General features: G+C 35.4%; 1 protein-coding gene across 1 annotated transcript in view; it reads right to left on the bottom strand.

Annotated features, from left to right (window-relative positions):
* The window catches only part of LOC126816404 (neuropeptide CCHamide-2 receptor), a 57,732-nt gene that overhangs the window by 21,952 nt on the left and 10,854 nt on the right, over nucleotides 1-24,926 (bottom strand). The window lies entirely within an intron of this gene.

Raw genomic sequence — 24,926 nt, 5'->3', positions numbered from 1 at the left:
AGATTTACACTAAACCTGTTGATGAGAGTGATATAATATTTATCAGGGAATAAAATCAAACTATTGGTTCAAAGGGGGAAGTTCTAGTCTAGTGATTATTTATTTTATCTTAAATACAAATAGCTTTGATGTGAGCAATTTCTGGTCTTGAAATAAATAAATATAGACCTCAATTTGTTTTTTGGAATACATAGTCTTACAGTCTACTTTTCTCCTCCCCCATCCCACAACAAAAACATCATAATGCACATGCTTATACGGGGTCAGTTGAGAACGGATCACGGATCAATGCTTATTTCCCACACCTTATAGTTTAAACGCCCCTTTTTTAAAGTACATGTTCCGATCGATATACATGTCCGCGGATATATATCGCGGTGATGACTTGGCAGATTTAATAAAAAATGTCCGATGCAAATGTCACGTCAAATGGCAAAACTATATTTTGTGTCAAAGAACAACCAACGGTAATGTATCTTCATAGGTTTTATAGATGGTAAATTACAGTGTGGGTGGGGAAGCTAAGGTCTTTATTATTCTACAATAGAAGATATGCACATATAAAACGTTATCTCTATTTTTCTGCTGTAGAGATAATCGTTGTGTGGAGACCATCTGGTAATAAAGATAAACAAATATGGCAATCCAGATAATCGCGAAAAGAATTGGTTTCAGATGAAAAAGATGCAGCATGATACTAGGGATAATCTATCTGCTGGAAAATATGATAAAAGTCATTATATTAAATTTGTAGATTCAGTGTATACGTAAGAGTGGAGTATTAACATATCATATAAAAATCTCTGACAGACATAATTGGGCATGCAATGCATAATCTATAATGCCCCTGAGAATATAGAGATACAGCAAACTCTCTAGTGATCTGATCTGGTGATAAAGCATTGTTTTCTTTATGTTCTGTGTTATTGGTTAAACTGTACGAGATATCCTGTGGGTTAGGTGCTAAGTGAGGGGGCGCAATGACGCACTATGCGTCATGGGTGCCCACTTTAAATGGAAAAAGATGTGTATTCAATGCAGTTTTCAACGAAAATGACAGATGTTATCTTCATTTCTTCGGAATCATATTGATCAACAAGTGTTAGACATATACACTGTGGCCCAGATATGAAACAATCGACTCTAGCATGTTCCCCATAGACTAACATCAACCCTACTCCGTCATCCTCACGCAAAACCAAGCGGTCATTATGCCACTGTGTGAGTTTGTTGGTAAATCTACACCGCGGAGAGATTACCAGTATTGTCGAGATGTAATTCTGTTAGTTTGTTTCTGTCTTTGTCAGGGGTATATCTCATACAATGTTGCACTGGTCTTGACCACATACTATACGTGATATGCTAGATCTATAATCTCGTTGCGAATCCCCACATTTTGAACGTTATGGCTGTCACTGTTTCATAAATCTAATATAGTCCGCAAACTATTGGGTCAAATTATGCGGTTTTGATCGCATGACCATCAAACACTGACAGTATTTTCTACTCGAGGGGGGGCGTATAAATTCCTTGAACACTATTTGAGGGAATGTTTAACCCATTACAGACTATAATATTGTGAAAGTTGATCGCTGCAATGAATTTTAGTCTCAAATGGTTAATTTTGTTATTTACAAAGACATGATGGGCTGAAACACGGGAAATGGTCAAAAATCAGTGCCAATTGTAATCTTTTGATAGGCCTCTTTTTAATTCGATTAAATCCAAGCCGGGAGATTATCTACCCTTCATATGTTAAATAATCTTTTTGGGTACATTTTATCGTTGATTTTGAAATTTTCCGAAAAATACAAATGACGCACAGAGACTTTAACAATCGATGGGAAAGCGATTTTCAAATTTCGTCCTGATTTTCAAATCGTACCCTTCCAAACTCGAGTGGATTTTCACCAAACGTCATAGGCCTGTGGTAGAAAATGACAACTTTTTCTTAATAAAATGTTGGCTTATTGAGATTTTCGAGACTGCAACCGATAACCAATTTTAGCTAGTAAGATTCTAATTTATTCAGTTCAAACACAATAAATATTGATTTAAGTGTGTGTTGATTAAGTATGTTGATTTACAGTCTGTAATGTCTGTAGTTTGTTATTAGTATACACAACCCAGTTGGAAGTTTACGATTGATTTGCAATTTCCCCGGCTAAGTACTTAGGCGATGATCGCTGATTGGTAAAACTGATTTTTCGATTTGGTGGGCTTTGACATTAGAATGTAATCAAAACGAGTTAAATCGAGTTCAATTACAAATCGTCACCACCACTTTGGTAGAATTTCACAATCTAAGTATCAAAAGACTCAAAAAAAGGATATAGATGTATGAATAACAATATTCCAATAAAAAAAAAACGAATTAGCACAAGACACAATTACTATAATAGGTTGATGTGTGTACGAAATTTCACATAGATATCTTGTACGCCTTATGAGATACATCCAGAAACAGGAGCCACGTTGGCTAAGTGAGTAAGACGCTGGTTGGTCGAGAAGGTTCATCGTAATTTTCCGACGTGGTTTCCACTTGTCAGTGGCGCAGGACGGAGGGAATGACAGGTACACCTGTCTAGTCGTTCGGATGGAACGAAAAACCGAGGTCCCGTTCACACATTTGCTTGCCGTAAAAGATCTCTTGGTAGTTGGAATTTAATGTAAGAGTAGGCCGTAGCACCGGTGTCCGGGCACAATTTCCCTCATAGCACACTGTATGGTGTGGTTTCCACTTGTCAGTGGTGCAGGAAGGAGGGAATGACAAGGACATCTGTCTAGTCGTTCGGATGGAACGAAAAACCGAGGTCCCGTTCACACATTTGCTTGACGTAAAAGATCTCTTGGTAGTTGGAATTTAATGTAAGAGTAGGCCGTAGCACCGGTGTCCGGGCACAATTTCCCTCAGGCCGTAGCGCCGGTGTCCGGGCAAAATTTCCCTCATAGCACAATGTATGACGTATGCCCGTCTTCATTAGCCCAGTAGGAGCAGAACAGTAGGAAGTTAAACCCCATTTCATTTCATTACGCCCGGGAACAATCACAGGATGGAAGCGCCGAAGGAGTCCTTTTCAACATCCTCCCATTAACTTCGTTTGGCGCAGGATAATAACAAAAGATTCGACATATTTGACAGAACTGTCGAACAAAGTGGATAAGTGATTTGTATTTTCTATATATAATTAGGTAATTATACGGTTGTTTTGAATGTGATGCTATATAAAATAAATTGCATCTATTTTCATCCGTCTACAATTAGCTGAAACTCGTCTTCACCATACATAAAGACACGATCTCGTGTGAAGATTGGCCAAAGTCAATTACCTATCTCCGATTGACGTACAACAGTAGATAGATGATTTCTTGGAGGAAACTCATAACAGTCATTTACTAACAACAAAATCCTATTTATAAAAAGGGATAAGTATTGTGCGTCAATGGCCATGAAAAAACATACCATAGCCTATACAATAGAAATTAAAACATTTTTAATATTCTTTTGTTTACATTATCAGTAGGGGATGAAACAATAAAAAACACAACAAAACATCGTTTAAAAAAATATTATATATTTTAGCATAGGTTTGAAATAAAAGATAATAATAAAGTGGTGTAAAGATAAAAATACATGCTATGCCATAGTATACGTGGCTATGTATGTATTAGCCTATAGAGTTAATTTATCATGTTCCGTCATTCTTTTTCCTTCAAAATTGCCCTTTTAAAGCTATCTTCATGAAAACTGTCTAAAAACCCATATGTTTATAATTTGTATATAAATTTCTGATTTGGTGTTGTTTTTCTTATTTCCTTTTAAATACACCTTTATTTTTTAATTTATAATCAGGTCTGATGAATAATGTATATAGGGTAAAGTCACTTTAGATTGAGCATTGAATAACTGGCTAGTGTAATTAAAGTGCAGCGTTAAAGCGATGAGGAGATTATAATATCGCTCAAACCTCGACACCGTTACGTATCATCAATGTCGATGACAGTAAGATGGTCTCAAGCGATTACATTTAATTACTTCTAAGTTGTGATAGGGTGCTGTTTCGTCTGAAAACTATCCTAAAGTCGGTACTGATCCTTGTCCGTAATACATCTTATTAGTATATATTATAAAACCATGTTCAATGATTAAATAATGAAATCAGTTTGGCCATTAGAGTTCTTAACCACAACCATATACGTACAGTGATCTGCGGTATTCAAGGGTACTATTCTAATTTCGGTCGTATTATCATTGTATACGAGAATATGCTAAAAACATAATCAGACTAAAGACAGCCATCAATCTTACGTTTAATATATTAATCAGACCACTGACAGGTTTACGACACGGCATTTTACCAGTCAAGGTCGTATATGTCAAAACATGTATACAAATTTCCACCTTGCCTAGTCATCCGGAAGCCCTCTGCTTTTCTGAAAGTGAACAATGCAAGAGAAAATACTACTTCCGAAAACGAAATATGTGTTTGTAGCTCTGTTGTCTCTCACTTACATCGTAGTATTACAGATCCTGCCTATATATTTCTCCGGTTATATCTATAGATGGGCCATCATCTAATAATTATATCTTAATAGTAGTTAAATTCTTGAACACAGTTTTGTCTTAGTTTCATCTGTGTTTAGTTTTCTATTATTCATGGAATATTCTATTTAAAAACAGTTGATTTCTTTCAGTTTGGTGGCAAAAAAACCTAAGTTTACAGCTTTTTGATTCTGGTTATAATAAATCGTTTTCACATCCTATATATACCAGACATAACTCCCTCGTTTATCAACTAAAATAGTCTCAAAAGAGAAAAGATAGGAATAGACAAAAAAGCATGGCGTGTTGCCCTGGAGAATTGTCTCCCTAGATATTATACCCTATGTTATTAAACCCTATATTATTAAACCCACAAACAAGGATGATATCGGGAAATTGCACCGATTTAAACACTGAATACAAAAAGGTCAACAACAAAGTGTGGTTCAAAGGCGCGAGTTCTGCAAGTTTTGATCTGAGCAATTTCTGGTCTAAATCTAATAAACTTAAATTCGCCTTTGGAATAAAGAAACTTGCAGTCTGCTTTTTAATAAATAAAACCCCACGTATTTATACCAAATCGAACGGAAAAAGATCACAGATCAATGATTATTTCCGAGTGTTCAATTTTGGCTTAATGTTTAACTGAAAAGTCGGAAAGAAAAAAAAACGGGACAAATTATTTCGCCCAGCAAAAATGTATTAGAAAGATATTCCGAGAAATCAGAGTTTTTGCATTTTTTACATTATAGTGTAAAAACGAAACCCTGGAATTTTCCTTTTACTGTTTTATTAGTACTCTAGGTCCCCCCTCTGTCTGCCATTATGTTTTCAGGAATTCATTCATTTGACTTTGAGATATTGGATTCCGTTAAGTTTTCACTGAATTATGTTAGGTTAATGAATATAATGATTATTACTAGGATTCTCTGGTCGTTATCAAGCCGATGGTAAACTATAAAATATACAGGCTAAGTCTATACATGTAATGATAATCAATCAGAGATGTCTCTCAGAAATTGTGTTTCATAGAATTGTGTCCTGTATACCCTGACAAAATATTTGGAAATATCTGGATGGTGATGAAAATATACGCAAAAAAATAGGATAAACAACCAATATATTAAATCATATTTCATAAGATTTTTTGAGTTATTGTGCTAACAAGAAGTACGTAAGCTTTATAACAATTGGATGCAATGGGAGTTTTTATAGAAAATCGTTGAAAATCAATTCAGAAAGATCGAATCATAATTTTAGCTAACATCGTCTGGTTTGTCGTTTATATTTGCTATATTTGCTATTCGTAATTGATACAAAATGAAATAAACTGTTATTCTCCTTGTTTGAAATTTAAAGGCACATCTATTAACCCTATCAATCTTTGGTTTATACTGGTCTTTAAAATCGCCGTAAAAAATAGAAATTACTGTTTATAAAATTCTGTTTTGCATTTATTCCTTATAACAAAATACAAACAACAGGTTTAACACAATTTCATGGAATTCATAACAGAAAACCCATTTTAATTCGCAAGTAAATTACTATTTTGCAATGATTTTTTTGTTTTCAGTTGTTTTTTTCTGTTACACCAAAAAGCTCTCCTTTTGAAAAAAAAAACTTCGTAAAAAGCGTGTGGAACAGCTATTAGTCAGCATGAACTAATGACATTTCATTCGCATTAAATGTTTGAACGATAATTTTGGACAATTCTACATTAACCCTTTCAGCTGATCAGATACAATTTGCAACAAATGAAATCAAATTGTTTCTTTCAATCTTAATTTGTCTCCAAATTGTCGATCTATAATGACCCAAGGAGATGTTATCTGGTGATTTGGATGGATATTAAAATCAAATAACATTAAATATTTAATAAACTCATTTATAATTTGATATATATATTTCTGAACAAATTGTACCCTGAAAACTAAACCATACTAAAACATGACTAGAATTGCCCTATTAATTTATGGCCTAGAAATGATCTTCTTACAATAAAAATTAGTTAGACTTATAATAACACACAGAACCGTGGTCTTTACACCTGTTTTACTCTTTCTGATTATTATCTTAATTATCATGTTAGAATTGAAATGAAATGAAATGAGGTTTAAAGTCTTTTTGCCACTAATGAAGGTGGACATAGGCCATGCAGTGTACTATGAGGTTTTTTTTTCCAGAACAGCGGCAATACGGCCTACTCTTATATTAAATTCCAACTAGTAGCGATTGAGTCCCAGTTCCAGAACAGTGTTGGGTGGCCGATTTCTTTAAAGAGTGCTACTTAGACGGAAGTGGCGTGGTTTCGAAATCCCGCTTCTTCGTGATAAGAAGTAGGATCGCTAGACTACCCTCTTGGGTTTTCTCCAGGCCCTCCGGTTTCCTCCAACAACTGAAGGCCCCTTCGCGCAAACTAATTATTGAGCCATATGTTTGTCCGGAAATCGGAAATGACCTGGTTTGTGTGTTTCTTAAACAAATTACGCTTAGGATCTAAGCCCTCATATATTTTCCTAATCGCATAGATAAGTACAAATTGAATCTTAACTTCTACATAACATTAAAGGGTTGCTCTTATGAAATTTGGCTGTGTGAGGCATGAAAAGCACGCAAATCCTTGAAAAAAGTAACCAAGTTCAAACGTTCTAATCAATAAACACGATTACTAGTTGCAGAAGTTAAGTCGGAGACGTCAATATTCATGAAATTACATCTAGATCTTTTGAACATGGGTTAAAGAAAACTCAGGTCATTTGTCACATATATATATATATATATATATTTTTAAGCTGTTCTTTGAATTCACGCGAAGTCGTAATCTCTTCTAATTCACTTGTATACAATCTTGCCGTTAGCAAAAACATCCTGAAATTGTCTTTTAAAATTACTGTTACTATAATTGGCTTTGGCAGGCTTCGGCAATTTTTCCACCCCAGTGTATTTGCTTTTAACAGCTTCCTGTTTTTGTATCCGAGATATTCATAACCACGAAAGGACCCGTCTTGTCGTTCAATTTGGACCACAAGACTACCTAGAAATCTCAATATTTTAAAGTGCACAATCTTTCTTTGGACGCACATTTATTCCAACAGACTAAATCGTACTAAATCAAATATTACAAAACCTCATAATCTGTTTCCTATGGTGGCTGTTAGCAGCCATTTAAATGAATCTAAATCGTCGCCTTGTGAAGAAGGCGACAAGTCGACAAGTCGACAAAATCAACACGACAACATAACCCGACGATCGTTGCCTTCATTTCGTCGACTTGTTGGGTTGATTTTGTCGACTTGTCGCCTTCGACTAATTCACAGCCACAATAGTTTCCTGAACGATAACAAAATTAGTCGAATCAAATGTCAATGTACACTTAACACTTCGTTTTTTCCCGGTCGTTACGTAACCTAGGAAATTTGTGTTTATAATAATGTAGTCTGCCATTTCTAGCAAGTTATGATTAAGTAGATGTCACTGTAACTGCATTCCTCTGGGAATCTAAAATAGTAATTGCAAGTTATAAGAAGATAGGTTTCCAGGCAACGAAACATACGCCCACAGCAGCTAAATCGTCCGGGAAGTCAACAAGTGTTGTCGCATATTTTTACTATTTTCGGTAATGAAACATTTATAATACACTAAAATCTGATTAAGAGTAACAACTCATGAATTAATTATCAGAAAACCATTAGAATTTGTTTGGTTTTTATAAAGTCTTGCCCCATGCTAACGTTTAGTATGCGAAACTTTTAATATCATGGATTTAGCTGTTCAAGTCATAAAAATTCATTGAAAATCAATATACTTGTTCGTCCCAAGATCTTAAACTCTGTGTATCAATCTGAAGTCAATCAGATGATAACTTTAGTCTCTATATAGAGAGTCACAAGATTTTTCAAAGTGATCAAGGGTCATAACTTTGGTAGTAATTATCGGAAATAGTTGAAAATCAATAGAATTCTTCATCTCATGACAGTAAACACTGTGTATAAATTTAAAGTCAATCGGATATTGGCTGTTCAAGTCATAAAACTTCATTGAAAATCAATATACTTGTTCGTCTCAAGATCTTAAACTCTGTGTATCAATCTGAAGACGATCAAATGATAACTTTAGCCTCTAGAGCGTAGCAAGATTTTTCAAAGTGATCAAGGGCCATAACTTTGGCAGTAATTATCGGAAATCGTTGAAAATCAATAGGATTCTTCGTCAATCAGTTAATAACTTTGGCCTCTAGAGCGTCCACAAGATTTTTTTGAAGTGATCAAGGGCCATAACTCTGGCAGTAATTATCGAAAATCGTTGAAAATAATTAGACTCCTTCGTCTCATGACCTTAAACACTGTGTATAAATTTAAAGTCAATCGTATATTAACGTTGGCCTCTAGAGCGTCCGCAAGATTTTTCAAAGTGATCAAGGGCCATAACTCTGGCAGTAATTATCTGAAATCGCTGAAAATCAAAAGGCTTCTTCGCCTCATGACCTTAAACACTGAATATAAATTTAAAGTCAATCGGATATTAACTGTAGCCTCTAGAGCGTCCACAAGCACTTGTGGACGCCGGACGGACGCGGGCGACAACAATATACGACCACATTTCAATGTGGGCGTATAAAAACGATGTAAATAAATATTCTTTACAGGGAATTGTGTCATCACCATTTATTATCACCAGTAATGACATTATTCTTTCATGGTATTCGTATTGTGTTAGCATCTAAAGAAAAAAAATCAACACATAGAAATATACAAAAAAGCAAACAGGGCACGAACCATATTCGGCGAAGCCCCCAAGCTACATAAAAATAAATATAATTTACTTGAGAAACAACGATATCATCCGAAGTTCTAATACCGCTTTTTAAAGGAATGTAGAGGCCAGGGTGTCAATAAGAAAACTCGTCACACGAATGAAGTAAGGGCAATTTATTGAATCGTTCAATTACTAGGTTTTCAAAAACACCCGGAAGCGTTTCGACATTAATTTGTGTCCAAGATACCACAATCCAAGCATATTAGATTAAACATACATTATGCAAGAGCTAAATCTGCCTATTGCAGGTCTTTCTTTAGGCCTGAAATGCTATCTAAATTATTAATTAGACATTAATTAACTTATCCAAACCATAATCAACTCTCGATGTCAACGCTTGACTGCGATATTATTGGATTAGGATACGATTTGCTACTTGACTTTCATTCATGATTTAATCATGAATTGGATAATCGAGACTATGTTTTTTATTATCGTACCTACTTTAGTAATGATGATCGAGACTAGACCGAAAATTCAATCGCTAAAATCTCGGTTCAGAGTGGATCAATTTGACTGAAATTTTCAGAAAATTCCCTTTACATTATCTAGTTTTAACTATTATAGTGAGAACTGCCAGCTCTTTATCAAATCTCTTATAACGTATCTTTAATTTGTTTTCAAATGTTATGTTTTGTATAATACTTGCAGAAATGGTTTCTTAAACCAACACACACGCTTATCTCCGTCTGCCCCCTAAGCTGCGGTTGAACTATGGTTCTTTTTATCTTTGACATTATAATCAAATTAAACAACAGAAGCAGATCTTTCAAAACCCACAACATTCTGGTTATATTATCCCAGTATCATGCTATATATTAAATGGACATTCCAATATGAAACAGTGTTATTTACAAATTGAATATTTTGTTATTACAGAAAGAAAGGATAAAGCAATTATTATGGCGGTTGGAAATCAACAGAATCTAATCTAAAATGTTAATAGCCTGAATTTATCAATTCGAATATTTTCTTCATGTCGCATGTCACGTGGTAGAATATTATGGTTTTAGATAATGTATTTGAACATCCCATTGCAAGTCTTTACTTCAAATACGATCGGTTAAAAATTAAATGATTTAATTATAGTCAGTTTTCAAATTATGAAACCTTCTACTCGGAAAAAGTCAGTATTGATACATATTGTGGGCGTTGTTAAGTGTCATATTTTTAGAACTACTAGGAATTAATCTGCTATAAGCCGTACAGGAGTTCCAAATAAAACGTAATGAAATCACGTTTCGTTAATTTACCAGTACCAGATAAAATATCATAATCTATTTCGGACATCATCAGATAATCTATTCCATCGGACAGCAGATCATTGTTTTCTTACCTTATATACTAGCCATTGCTGTAGTAACTTAACCGAGGTTCGCAGAATTCTCAAGGTTACTGCCATAAATATCGGTAACTCTATTAGAAACCCAGCATTCCTATGACGTGATTTGAGAAAGCCGGCTTGATACAGTGGTTTAACGAGCGCTTATTAAATATGGCTCTTTCTTTAAGAGATCAAACACGATTTGCTATGTTGAAAGGCTTTCTTTGTATGACTCAATTTCATGATTTCAATGTCGTACACAAATAATGCTAAAGACTGTTGTTTAAATGATATATAAACATCACCATAGATGTATTATGTAAGAGTTAGATAAAGAGCTGGTCGTTCTTGCTATAAAAGTTTTAAAATAGTTGATGAGAAAGTAATGCATTGAACATTTCAGTCAAATTACTTTATTCTCAGTGATTACGTTTTGACCCATCTCAATTGTCGAGTACCGTTGCTACGATAATAAACAAAGCCACTATTTTCATTTTAACGTTTAGCAAACATGGCAGACATTGTCTAATTCACTCAATACCTCGATCATCCGGTGAGATTTGTATATGGGCTTTTCACGTGCACAAATGTATCAATAATAATTTATATAACATTTGAAACCAGAAAAAAATGCAATAGCTCTTACATAATGCATCTTTAATGTTTAATAATTTTTAAAGTAGAACCAATGCACAATGGCAATATTGCGCCACATTATCTTTATCAAATTCAAGATCATCCAACCATGCACATCGTGACGGTCTTTTGTTCTTTCTTCCAGAGATTTTCTTTTTCCCCTTCAACATCGCATGTTCAAACTACTTTAGTCTTAGTTTAATTCTTTTTTTTGATTGAAAACAAATTGTTTTTCTTAAAATATGCGTGATCGTTTGGGAATTACATTCATACAGGCTCTTAATGCCAATAATTGTCCGCACTGTGAAATGGCCACCGGGCCATGTGTAAATTCAATTATTGAATCGGAATAAAGTTTACTTAAGTGTCTGCTTTTAAGTGATTAAATTGTAAAATATTCTTTATTCGAGGTGCCAGTTCTTTTTTTTACGTCATGTGTTTAACAAGATTGATCTCCTTTTTTCACATTTTGCGGTGTGTTAATTAATGTATGTTTGTCATAGCCATCACATCCATTTAAACCAGTATATTGGATTTTACTTCGATTGAAATTCATGACAAATAATATATCATAGCATACCTTTGGTGAACTTATTAGCTAAACCATATAAGTTTTGGTCCCGAGGTGAAATGACTACTATTTATTTCTGTTAGCCCTTTTGTATAGGTCACAATAAATAAATAGATGGGGTCCTACATTAACTTTGATAATAGACAGAATCTTGCAGTAATGGTGGAATTTAACATCAAATGGTAGTTTAATATAGTCCGTCGAACAAAAACAACAAAGGTTTATTTTAAATACATGGCGGTAATGGGGGTGAGTGGGGTGAGGAGATGCGACTGTCTATAGAATTGATTTCTTTAATTTCTCTCCCACATAACAGATTATTAAGGAATTATGGCATGGTAAGCTTGTTTTTATACAATTAAATAATGTTACAGAAAGTTATCTGACGCATGATAGCGAATAATGGTACCCTGGGACTTCGCTATCTTTGATAAAGCTATATAACTAAGGAATTTACCATTTATCGATGTCTTTAATCCGTTCAATATTTCCCACGTAAATTTATGTTGAAAGAGGTGAATTCAAGTTTCATATTGTTGGCTTTGTATTCCGACTTAACATTGTAGAGTCGGTTTAGCCATATATAGTCCAAATGCTAAGGCGAGACTACAACTGTAGATTTCCATTTTTCTACGATGTTTAATAAACCAGAAGTCTATGACTTAGTTATTTGAACAAAATAGCCTGAAACTTTTCAGAATAGGGATAACCCATGGTAAACCACGGACGCCTGGCTGTTACCAGAAAGGGACGTAAAAGATTTTGAAAAGATTAATTTGGATATAAGAGTTGTTTTGCTAAATATCACCGGCTTTACAAACTTTCACATTGTCTGAAATTACCAGACTGCTACAATGAATAACAGATAGGATTACAAGCTTCATTTCTTGAGGGGATTCTGTATAGAAACTCGTGACATTGGGCAGGTTCATTATTCTGCTTTGATTGTATTGCCTTTAATACTGTTCGTAGCCAAGACTATTTCTGATATCTTCCTCGATAATCTTTCATCCCTTTTAAACCGGTTCTATTATTTGTCATAATCCTCAATCAGGAAGTTCGTGTTACTAATTATTATACTTGAAGAACGTATTGCTCTATTCTTCGGTACCTTAACGTAATACTAAAATAGGTAGAAAAGCACACATGAATGATGAGGTTTTGATTTTATTATGTGACAAGGAGTAGGGTCGACTGCCAATTCTCGCGTGTTTCTACTGTGCCCCCTCCCCAACCCCCATGATTTCTTCCAACCACTAAAGACCCCTTCGCGAAAGCAAATTATTGAAATGAAAGTCCACCACATGGTAAACTGTTTTTAAATGTTTATTGTGTCTTAAAATTAGATGTCAGTAGCCCATATTTTCATGGTAAGATAACAATCTAATTAAAATATCGATCTATGTATCGTTTCGGTTTTTTATACTTCCGATGGCCTCTACAATACATGAAGATCTGACCGGTTGTAGTGAAAGGTTGCTTTAAAGGTCATACGAGCGACATTTGACCCTATGACGCAAGACATTTGATTAACCAACCTAGTTGATTTGATACCCACTTTTCTGTGCATCTCATTCCAAAAACTCGCCTAAAGACAAGTAAAACGAAATTTTGAACTATAGAAAATGAAACGAAATAGGGTCTATGTTTTAATCAAATTGGGTAAGATAACAATATCAAGGTTGATTGGACAGGACCAATATTGTGCTTTTAATGTCGAATATTATGGGGAGAGAGAGAAATGGGGTTTACGGTCCACTCGACACAGACTAGTTCATTTCGGGACTAACATTTGGTTTAATTTTATTTCAATAATTCGCTTGCGCGAAACCGGAGGACCCGGAGAAAACCCACGAGGTTGGACAGGCAATCTTACTCCTTGTCACGTACAACCGGGGATTCGAAACCACGCTCTCTCTCTCTCTCTCTCTCTCTCTCTCTCTCTCTCTCTCTCTAAACGCAGAACGGTACATATATTTCAAGGTTTTGTTTCCCATAATTTTCAAGGGGGGGTTGGATGGCTGAATGGTTAGCGTGCGCGCGCTGTATCGTAACGTCTGTCATTGAGTCGACTGGCGTGGTTTCGAATCCCCGGTTGTACGTGGCAAGGAATAGGGTCGCCTGTCCAACCTCGTGGGTTTTCTACGGGTCCTCCGGTTTCCTCCCTACGCGCAAGCGAATTATGTAAATAAAATTAAACCATATGTTAGTCCCGAAATGACGTACTTTGTGTCGAGTGGACGTTAAACCCCATTTCCCTCTCTTTCAACCAGCATGCAGATAGACAGACAGAAAACATATGAAAATTCTGAGAAAAACTCGTCAAAAATAATGATTAAATTCCATTCTTTATCATGGTTAAAACCACTTTGAATATACATCTCTGTGTTCTAGGATACACATAGATTCATAAAAACGCTATGGCACATTTCAGCATCTAAAAGTAGCAACAAAGACGGTAAAAAGACGATGATGTCATACGGACCTTTTCCGTATATGAAAGTTCGATATAGTTGTTCGATATGTGCCGTTACGCGTATGAGAAATACACACACACATTGATGATGTCACACGTACAATTGATATGGCACATTTCAGCATCTAAAAGTAGCAACAAAGACGGTAAAAAGACGATGATGTCATACGGACCTTTTCCGTATATGAAAGTTCGATATAGTTGTTCGATATGTGCCGTTACGCGTATGAGAAATACACACACACATTGATGATGTCACACGTACAATTGATATGGATACGCGATACGGACCAGAAATTTGCGCTTGCCAAAAGTCTCTATTATTATATGATTGTCCGTTAAATGAAGACTACTAATATATATGTATTATGTAATTATATTAAACTTGTGAATGACTGTTAAATACTAATAAGATTGTTGATAACACCTTGACCGTTATAAATGATCTCAGGTAGAAGTATAACGCAGACGAGCTTATGAGAGACCGCTACGGGGACCGCTGTACAAGACAAAATCAAATGAAATGAAATGGGGTTTAACGTCCTACTGTTCTGCTCCGAACTGGGCTAATGAAGACGGGCATACACCATACAGTGTGCTATGAGGGAAATTTTTGCCGGACAGCGGCACTACGGCCTACTCTTATATCGAATTCCAACTGTCAAGGGATCTTTTACGTGCATTTCAATTTAAACCATATGTTAGTCCCGAAATGACCTAGTTTGTGTCGAGTGGACGTTAAACCCCATTTCTCTCTCTCCCCCCCCCTCTCTCTCTCTCTCTCTCTCTCTCTCTCATTATTTTCAAACGTTATGATAACGGTAGGCCTATGGGTATATCTACTGAACAGGATTTCGTCACCTTCAGGCAATTTCTGAAATATTGATCGGTCAACATTAACAAATACCCGATTTAAAACCAGACCGGACACTAAGGCGTATAAATACATGTCTAAAAGGGGGATGTAATGGCGATAACTTCATTATTGAAGGGTTAAATTGGCTGGTTGTGTCAGTGTAAACCTTGATTTGATTAATACCCCTAAATTCGAACATATGTGTACTGTTCCGTCTTAATGAAAATAGTCATCCCATGGTCATAGGTTGGTGTTTCTATCCCATTAAATGGTGATATCTAAATGGATCTGGTGGTAAATTTGTCAAATTGAAATGGAAGATAATATCGACTAGCCACCTCAAGGAGAGGAATCAATCAATCTGACTGGGAAATTGAAAGCTTTTTGATTTCTGGGAAATGAGAACAGGACAGTACAAGTATACAACTAACTCTTTCACCATTTTGCTTGGACACAGTGATATCTAAGGTAGCCTGTACACAGGGAACTGTCTACTTCAAGAATAGATCTCTGTCATGAATGGCCATCATGGCCCCCCAAAAATAGCCTACGGTACACTATTTTGTAATGCACACAGAGACTAAATAAACCTGTTCATTTTCATTAAATGAGAGCGGAATAAATACTTCTCAATATTCATTTTTATCAAATGAGAGCAGAATAAGTACTTCTCAGTATTCTTGGACTATACTTTTAAATGTCTTTGACTAAAATCGTGGAATTCGGAATTAAAATGTCGGTCAACTAGTTTAGTGTCTGGGCTAATTGTATAGACAGAGTGTAATTTAAGTATCTATCTAAGGTTGCTAAAAGTTGAAATTAAAATTATTTTCATTAACACCTGTGGCGAAGACAATACTACCAGAGTAGACCTAAGGGAATTTTGGGGTTGAGGTGCCTTCTCGTAGTTACCGTTAGTTCATTCCCGACCCTACTATATAGTAAATATCTGGGTCCAGTTGTTCAAAAGTTATTTTAACGATCTGTTAAACTCTAACGGATCGTTATCTTGCTAACGTGTTGTTTGGTGCTGGAAAGTTAATTTCATTATCCGTTAGCTAATGGACTGATTAAAGTTAATCCAAGAAAAGACTGTTCGAATTGGCTGAAGTTAGTATTACCAAGAAACTTAAGACAGTTTGAGGCCATTATTTCCTACAAGCATCCAGAATTCTGTAGAATACTATAGAATTTCATCTTATAGAAAATGGAATAGCGCCCCCAACGGTCTAGAATGTTCTATAGAAAATTCCACTGGTAATCTATGAATTTTTGGTAAGTGTGTCCTGCCAACACCTCCGTAAAATATAATGAAAGTTAACGACATGTTAAAGTTAACTGGTTGTTAAAATTTAACGGGGCTTTGAGCAACCGGCCCCTGGTGTATAGGCTGAAGTACATCGTTTCTATTAAAATTTGGTTACTGGACAGTACAACGTTAGCCTGGGTAGCTAACAAGCAATGTGTGTCTGGTCGTTCGTGTGCAATAATTGAATAAATGTGGCGGTTACGTTCCGACCGGAATAATGAACAGATCGGTAGTATATAGTATATTATATATGAAGGAGAACATGCAGAAACACTGCAGTCAGGGAAAGTGTCTCCCCACCCAGAGAGTACACACGTAAACACAGAAATAAACTCACTCTATGTTAGTCTTAAAATGATTAATGTACGATGTCGACGAGACACTATACTCTATTCCATCCCTTTTGAAATAAGTAAACTATCCGACATTACCAAATAAAAATGTATACCAGTAGTTTACAGCATTACATCTGGACAACCACAGTCTAATCTAGCTTGGTTTAGCAAATAATGTGTAACTAACATAGGATCAAAGAATCTAATGATAACGATGACTTCGATTTGGCTTCTTTATTTTAATAATGCAGGAACACACATTAAAAGTCATTATATCTATAATTCTTACAACCAATACAACACACAGGAACATAACATATCATAACTGATTGTTGTCATTAAGGCCGTCGTCCTAATTCATATATGTCTCCATTGTCACATGCCCTCGTTTGTCTTGTACAGTGTGTGGGGGGGGGGGGGTCACGGTGGCTAAGTGGGCAAGACGCTGGCTCGCTAGTCTGGAGGTCGGGTGTTCGATCCCTGCATTGGCCGAGAAAGTTCATCCAGATTTTCAGGCGTGGTTCCCACTTGTCAGTTATGCAGAACGGAGGGCCTGACAAGGACAGCTGTCTAGTCGTTCGGATGGAACGAAAAAACGAGGTCCCGTGTATACATTGGAATGCACGTAAAAGATCCCTTGACAGTTGGAATTCGATATAAGAGTAGGCCGTAGTGCCGCTGTCGGGCAAAAATTTCCCTCATAGCACACTGTATGGTGTATGCCCGTCTTCATTAGCCCAGTTCGGAGCAGAACAGTAGGACGTTAAACCCCATTTCATTTCATTTGATTTTGTCTTGTACAGCGGTCCCCCGTAGCGGTCTCTCATAAGCTTGTCTGTGTTATACTTCTACCTGAGATCATTTATAACGGTCAAGGTGTTATCAACAATCTTATTAGTATTTAACAGTCATTCACAAGTTTAATATAATTACATAATACATATATATTAGTAGTCTTCATTTAACGGACAATCATATAATAATAGAGACTTTTGGCAAGCGCAAATTTCTGGTTCGTATCGCGTATCCATATCAATTGTGTGTGTGACATCATCAATGTGAGTGTGTAACAGCACATATCGAACAACTATATCGAACTTTCATATACGGAAAAGGTCCGTATGACATCATCGTCTTTTTACCGTCTTTGTTGCTACTTTTAGACGCTGAAATGTTGTGCCATAGCGTTTTTATGAATCTATGGGTATCCTAGAACACGGAGATGTATATTTGAAGTGATTTTAACCATGATAAAGAATGGCATTTAATCATTATTTTTGACGAGTTTTTCTTAGAATTTTCATGTTTTCTGTCTGTCTATCTTATCTGCATGCTGGTTGAGAGAGAGAGAAATGGGGTTTAACGTCCACTCGACACAAACTAGGTCATTTCGGGACTAACATATGGTTTAATTTTATTTCAATAATTCGCTTGCGCGTAGGGGTCTTTAGCAGTGGGTAGAAACCGGAGGACCCGGAGAAAACCCACGAGGTTGGACAAGCGACCCTACTCCTTGTCACGTAAAACCGGGGATTGGAAACCACGCCAGGCTTTTTCATACAGAGCGCACGTGCTAACCATTCGGCCATCCAACCCCCGCATGCTGGTTGATCTACGTGCTAAATTAAGGGAGGTGGGACCTTGCAAACCTGTAAATGATGTGATTCTAATGTAAAGGGGTATAAACTTTCTGGAATGATACATTAGTGAGACCAACAATTGCTGTCGAGTCGAAGATTTTAATAAGGTTCGACATTAAATTTTCTTTACTAGCTCAGAGACTGGCGAGCGACTTTTCTCCCTCCAGTAATTTGTAGGCTAGGCACTTGACTAGTACTGATGGCGATCTTGGTAGATAACTGCCATTATGCTGTAATAGAACAAAGCTCAGCGCGAAGATTTGCCAGAACTCTAAAACTACGTTCACGCAACGTATCACGTATCGGTATACGTGATCGGTATGGGAAAAATTTCGCTTGCCAAAAGTCTCTATTATCTAATCAAACTGACGTGATGTCTTAGTAACTAAATTAATACATGTGTGATACACCTGCCAATACCATTGTTTTACAACAACTGTTAAGTGTTAGCGCAGGTAGGCGTGTGTTTGGTTACCTGCCAAATAATATTTTAATTTTCATTTAATAATGTCAATCATGTTATCGATGTAATATCGCCGAATATCTGATTGCTTAGTCTAGATCTAAGCCAAATAAACATTGAATTTCTTTTCAAACTTTTTAATCATCTTCTTCCTGTGACAACGCTCTTTCAAAAGTCAAAGGATGCGCCAATTCGACAACGATCGGCATGAAACCAGGAATTGCACACTGGTAAGAAAACAAGACAACTCCCACATTCCAAAATGCAAAGCTGTTTATAGAATGCACTTTATCTGAAAGTCAAAAGAACCCGAGCTAAACCGTGTATTGCGCTAAAATTGTTAAGATACAATATTGTTGAAACTGATTTGATTGTTGTTAAGTTGAAGCTATGTTAATTATTCGGGAAATACGACGGACTTTCTATTGGTAGCGTGTATAATGTAACATGGGTTTTATTATAATGTGTTCAATCCATTATCAAGTCACCGAGGAGAAATGAAAGTATGTTAAAAAGGATGAAAAAATATATTAGGGGTTTTGTTTAGCGTGTATAATGTAATATGGGTTTTATTATAATGTGTTCAATCCATTATCAAGTCACCGAGGAGAAATGAAAGTATGTTAAAAAGGATGAAAAAATATATTAGGGGTTTTGTTTTTACAGTTATCTTAAGCGATGCGTTACAAACTACAATAAACTTGCTATAAAATAGAATAAATTATTAGCCCTGTCAATTTTTTTTTATATCCCCCCGGGACTTTAAATCATTAACATGATATAAAACAGATATTTTCAAATGAAGTATAGTGTCAAATGTAGTGATTTGTTTTATTTCAATAGATAACGAAAAGATGCTTCTTTTCGTCAACCTGGGAATTCATCGATCATTTAGGGGTAGAACACAAAGGAAACAAAACATGACAGGGAAAATTATCATGGTAGATTACAAGAAGATACTAAATCAACGCCTAGAGGGTTTCTCGTTATTTAAAGATGCATTATTCAAAAGCTAAATCTGCCTATTAGGCGGCGGGACGATTTACCCAACACTACCGAATACTACCCAATACCACTCCAATACCACTCCAATATCACCACATACTACCCAATACTACAACATAATGGTGCAAAATGAGCATATTACTTGATCTTTTTTCTTTAGGCCTTAAATGTTGTATAAATTATTAATTTGACATTTATTAACTTGCCAAGATCGTATTCAACTCTCGATGACACCCGATGCTCTAAACATTCAACAAATTTCAATACGATTGGCAGTTAATGAATTAACTTAAAAATGGATTATCGAGACTTTGTTTATTATCGTAACAACGGTAGCAATGCCAATCATGACTACACTGTTCTGCAATCGACGAAAACTCCGACCAAAATGAAGTAATTTGACTGAAATTCCCAACATTTTCCCTTTGTGTTTTAACTATTATTGTGCGAACTGTCAGCTCTTTATCTAAATCTTATTACATACTGCATCTTTAAGTTCTGTATTGTTATGTAACATTAAAAGGTTTCAATTTTTGCCCCGTAGAGGGTGATAATTATTTTATATTAAATGAAAATTAATTTCGGTTGAGTTATATTATAGTTGTAAATTATTAATGTTTATTCTTGAACAGTCTAATAGAATAAATGCCTTCAAGTACTACACTTTGGTGGTTAGATACAAACACCGATTGGTAACAACTGCAATCTAATTAAAATTGGATTACCTCTTTTGTTTTCACTTGTCTTTCTTTCTTTTTTTCTCGGTGCAACATCAAAAATGAAACTAAATAGAATTACACCTCAATAGTTCAGAATACATGCGTAGACATTTATTGTATTATCGACAGATACAGACGATTGACGCGGCTTTGTGGTTAGTCGAATGCATGAAAATCTCTCAGATAATAAGATAAGATGTTATGTTTATTGCATCAAAGCGTCCACTAAAGACAGCATGCATACATATACACTTAGACATAGTCATATAATTCAATAATATATTACATAGATATGCATGAACACACACTGATAATAATAACAATGACTTTAGCTTCATTAAAAATAAAGATAACTAGACCTGCCAGCAGCACTGAACCTACTTTCGGGAATTAGACAGGAAGAGTCATACAATAGCCCATTCATCGAGCTACCAAACGATACTTTATTTGGTTTGATCCGGTGAGAACCGACGTTGAAATCGCAAGATTTTCGCAAGAGCTCCCATTTTTTACTGTTTTTTTAAAATTAAAAATATCGAATATTTTTCGACTATACTTCCGGTTTACAGATCATTGTCGGGATAGATTTAACAAGTGGTATAGGAACTTAACTTCCTGTACCAAAAGTTTCAGAAACATCCATTGAGCGGTTTAAAAGATAAATTAGAAGGGCATTTCCAGGAATTTAACTATTTTTCGATTTCTTTTAAAGATTGGGGCTCTTTTCGGACCCTTTATATCATATTGAGGCTTTTAAATTTGGTTTCACACCCTAGATCCCCAATAGAACTCTAAGTAACAGAAGTTTAAGAAAAAAAAACTAAGAGCAGTTTTCGAGATAACAGCGTCTGAATAGGCTCCAAAAAGGAAAATACTAGATTTTCAGCATCTCATAATCTATTGCCCTAAGCCTCGAATTTGTATCATTTAGATGTCATATGATAGTCCATTAATGGGTCTATCCAACAAAACTTTTGTTCGTTTGGTCCGCTAATATCTGACGGAGAAATCAAGTTTTTCGAAAGAGCGCCACTTTAACCTTTTTTTTCATTTTTTGAATACTTCCGGTATGGAGATCGTTGTCGGGATAGTTTTAGTAACCAGTTTGGGCAATTAAATAGTCGCAGGGCTCTATAATGATACATTACATTATCTGATGAGATGGAATCATCATGAGGAATCCCATCTTTAAATGTGCCATAAATGCAAAAATGTCAAAATATCGATAACTGAATACATATTATACATTATTAGAATCATCATTAAAACAGCTATCTTAATATATAAACCTTTTTTGAAAATCTATAAAAATAAAAAAAATAAAAGAGCATTTTCGAAAATTTAACGATTTCTCGACTATTTTCGATTTTTAGTCCCTTTTTTCTCCTATTCCAGCTATTTTAAAGTCCTATTGAATGTCTTCATAAACAACACTAACGCGGGGGCTCTCGTTAGAGAAAGTTTAAAAAACAATCGTTGGTGCAGTTTTCGAGATACAGGCGTCCGAAAACGCTCCAAATCAGAAAATACTTGATTTTCAGCGTGCCATATTTTGCTGTCTAATCACTGTATCTGTATGAATTGGGTATCACACGATAGTCCATTCATGGGTCCAACCAACGCTACCTTAATTGGTTTAATCCGTTGATATCCCAAAAGTGTCCATTTTTGCGTTGTTTTCAATATATCGGACATTATTTCGACTTTTTCCGGTCAACGGTTCATTGCTGAAATTGCTTTACCCCTTGCTATGGCCATATGACTTCATGCTCCAGAAGTTTCAGAAACATCGATTTGGTCGTAAAAAGACAAAAAGTAGGATACAAAATGTGCAATTTTTTTTTTTTTAAAAATCGAAAAAAAGGGCGATAACTCTGAATGAAACTTATATTACTGGAATCGGATTGACTTCAGGTATCCAGAAATGTTGGTCAAATTTGAATATTTTGAAAATTAACAAAAATTGTCTAGTAAACGACATGTTTGCAATTTTCGAACGATATAACTCAACCACAAAGTTTCGAAATTTCGAAATATTCAACTGCTATCTTTCCGGAAAAGACTCAGGGTTTCCGGTATTGTAATTTGTTTGAAAAAAGGGAAATATTTGACAAAACTACGGCCGGTGTCTGATTTTTTGGCACCGTACCAAATTCAACCACTTCCGGTCTGCACAGAAGTTTCATAATAGAACATTAGGTCCCAGGTCGGTATCTGTTACAGGCACTGAGAAATAGGCTCCCGGGGAAAAAAATAATAAAAATAATAATTTTGGTAATCACAAAGATAAATACTATAACAATATCAGTTGATAACAAAAATTTTCATGACCCCTATATATACGCTTCCGTATGATCATGATGGATAGACAGATAATGTAGTATTATTTATGATGTCAAAAACAAAAGTCTTAAACGAAGTGATCATTTAACTACATGCTTGTTAACAATAAATTTGGTTGAGTAAACCGTTACAAATTAGATATTGTCTGAAACACGCAAATTTACAAATTTACAACATTAACATTGCATTTGTTAGACATTTTAAGGGTCATTACGGAGAGCATAACGTACAAAAATATTTCCGATGGGACATTTGAAATTCTTTTTTTGATTGGAGGCGTCTAGCGGTTGAACAGAATCTTATATAATAATTTATAACAATACCCAAGAGTACAAAATTACAGAAACTATGAATCGGTTTTAGCAAAGCATTAACTATTAGTGGCGTGTATAGAATTTGGTGATGTTCGTGGTCAACTCGTTGATTATATGCCCCCACGATTCAAGTATAGTACTCAGAAATAATATAAAACCAAGTACGAATAATCCAAACCATTAGACAAAATTCGATGTCCTAAAAACGGTATCGGCAAAGTAGTGTTAGGGTGACCCACCATAAATAAATATCTCCATATATCTCGACAATTTCGCCACAATATTTATATATATGCCAAGCCTCAAATCAGTTTCACACAATTATAGTCACTAAATAAACGATCATGTTGTACTTAATAAGCTATGACCATTAATCATCTATAAATAATAGACTGAAAACTGGTTCCATGTGTCGTCCATAACATCCAGACACTTTTGAGTAAAAGATAGGTTATGTGCCCTTGTTTTGAAATTAGTCTCGCTTAACCAGTCTATCGACCATTCTAGGGCTGACTGACAGGTCGGGATACTCAAGACTACTTTTTTACGAAACATAACAGAAAGCTAGAACAGGAAATTGAGTTTAGAAATGAGCACGTTAGCTAGCTCAACAATTGTTTTAAAAAGCTTGTAAAAGTAAAATGAAACTACTGCTAGTATCATGTTCCTGTCTAACCCGAGTGTTTCAGAGATATTATTTGTACTAAACCAAAAGATGCCGCTCTTAACGGTACAGTTAATGATAAAGCGATTAAAAAATGAAACGAACGTAATTTCTAAATCTGCTGTAATAACCAAGAAGCTTAATTTTACTGCTATTCAAAATCGTCAACAATAAATTTTTTACGGCTGTAATAGTTGATAGATTTGTAGAGAATTGCACGTGCCATGGCTATTTATAGTATCAGACTGTCAGAAAGTTGGCCTCGACACGGCGAATGTGCACGCTTCAGTGGTAGTCTCGAACTATCAGCGGTTGACTGTATTTCTGTAGGCGCATGGGTCACCCTAGCTTTGTCATTACTGAGCGATATGGTAAACAGTCCTTTGGCAAAGGACTGTTTACCATATCGCTCAGTAATGACAAAGCTAAATTACTTAAAGATACATTATGGGAGATTAGATAACGAGCTGGCAGTTCTCACTGTAATAGTTAAAAACTAGATAATGTAAAGGCAATTTGCTGAAAATTCCAATCAAATTGATCCACTCTGAACCGAGATTTTAGCGATTGAATTTTGGGTCTAGCCTCGATCATCATTACTAAAGTTGAGACGATAAAAAAAATAGTCTCGATTGTCCAGTTTTTTAAATTTAATTATCAATGAGCGTTAAACAGCAGATATGATTCTTATCCAGAAAATATCGCAGATTAGCGTTGGCATCGAGAGTTGATTATGGTCTGGATAAGTTAATTAAAGTCTAAATAATAATTTAGATAACATTTCAGGCCTAAGGAAAGACCAGCAATTGTCAGATTTAGCTCTTGCATAATGTATGTTTAAACAATTCAATTAATAAATGTTAAATTTATACAACATCTGTGTACATTATATGTATATATTACATAGTGTCAT

Source organism: Patella vulgata, chromosome 3 (genome assembly GCF_932274485.2).
Source record: "Patella vulgata chromosome 3, xgPatVulg1.2, whole genome shotgun sequence".
Classification (NCBI taxonomy): Eukaryota; Metazoa; Mollusca; class Gastropoda; family Patellidae; genus Patella; species Patella vulgata.
This window is presented reverse-complemented; position numbering and strand designations above follow the sequence as displayed.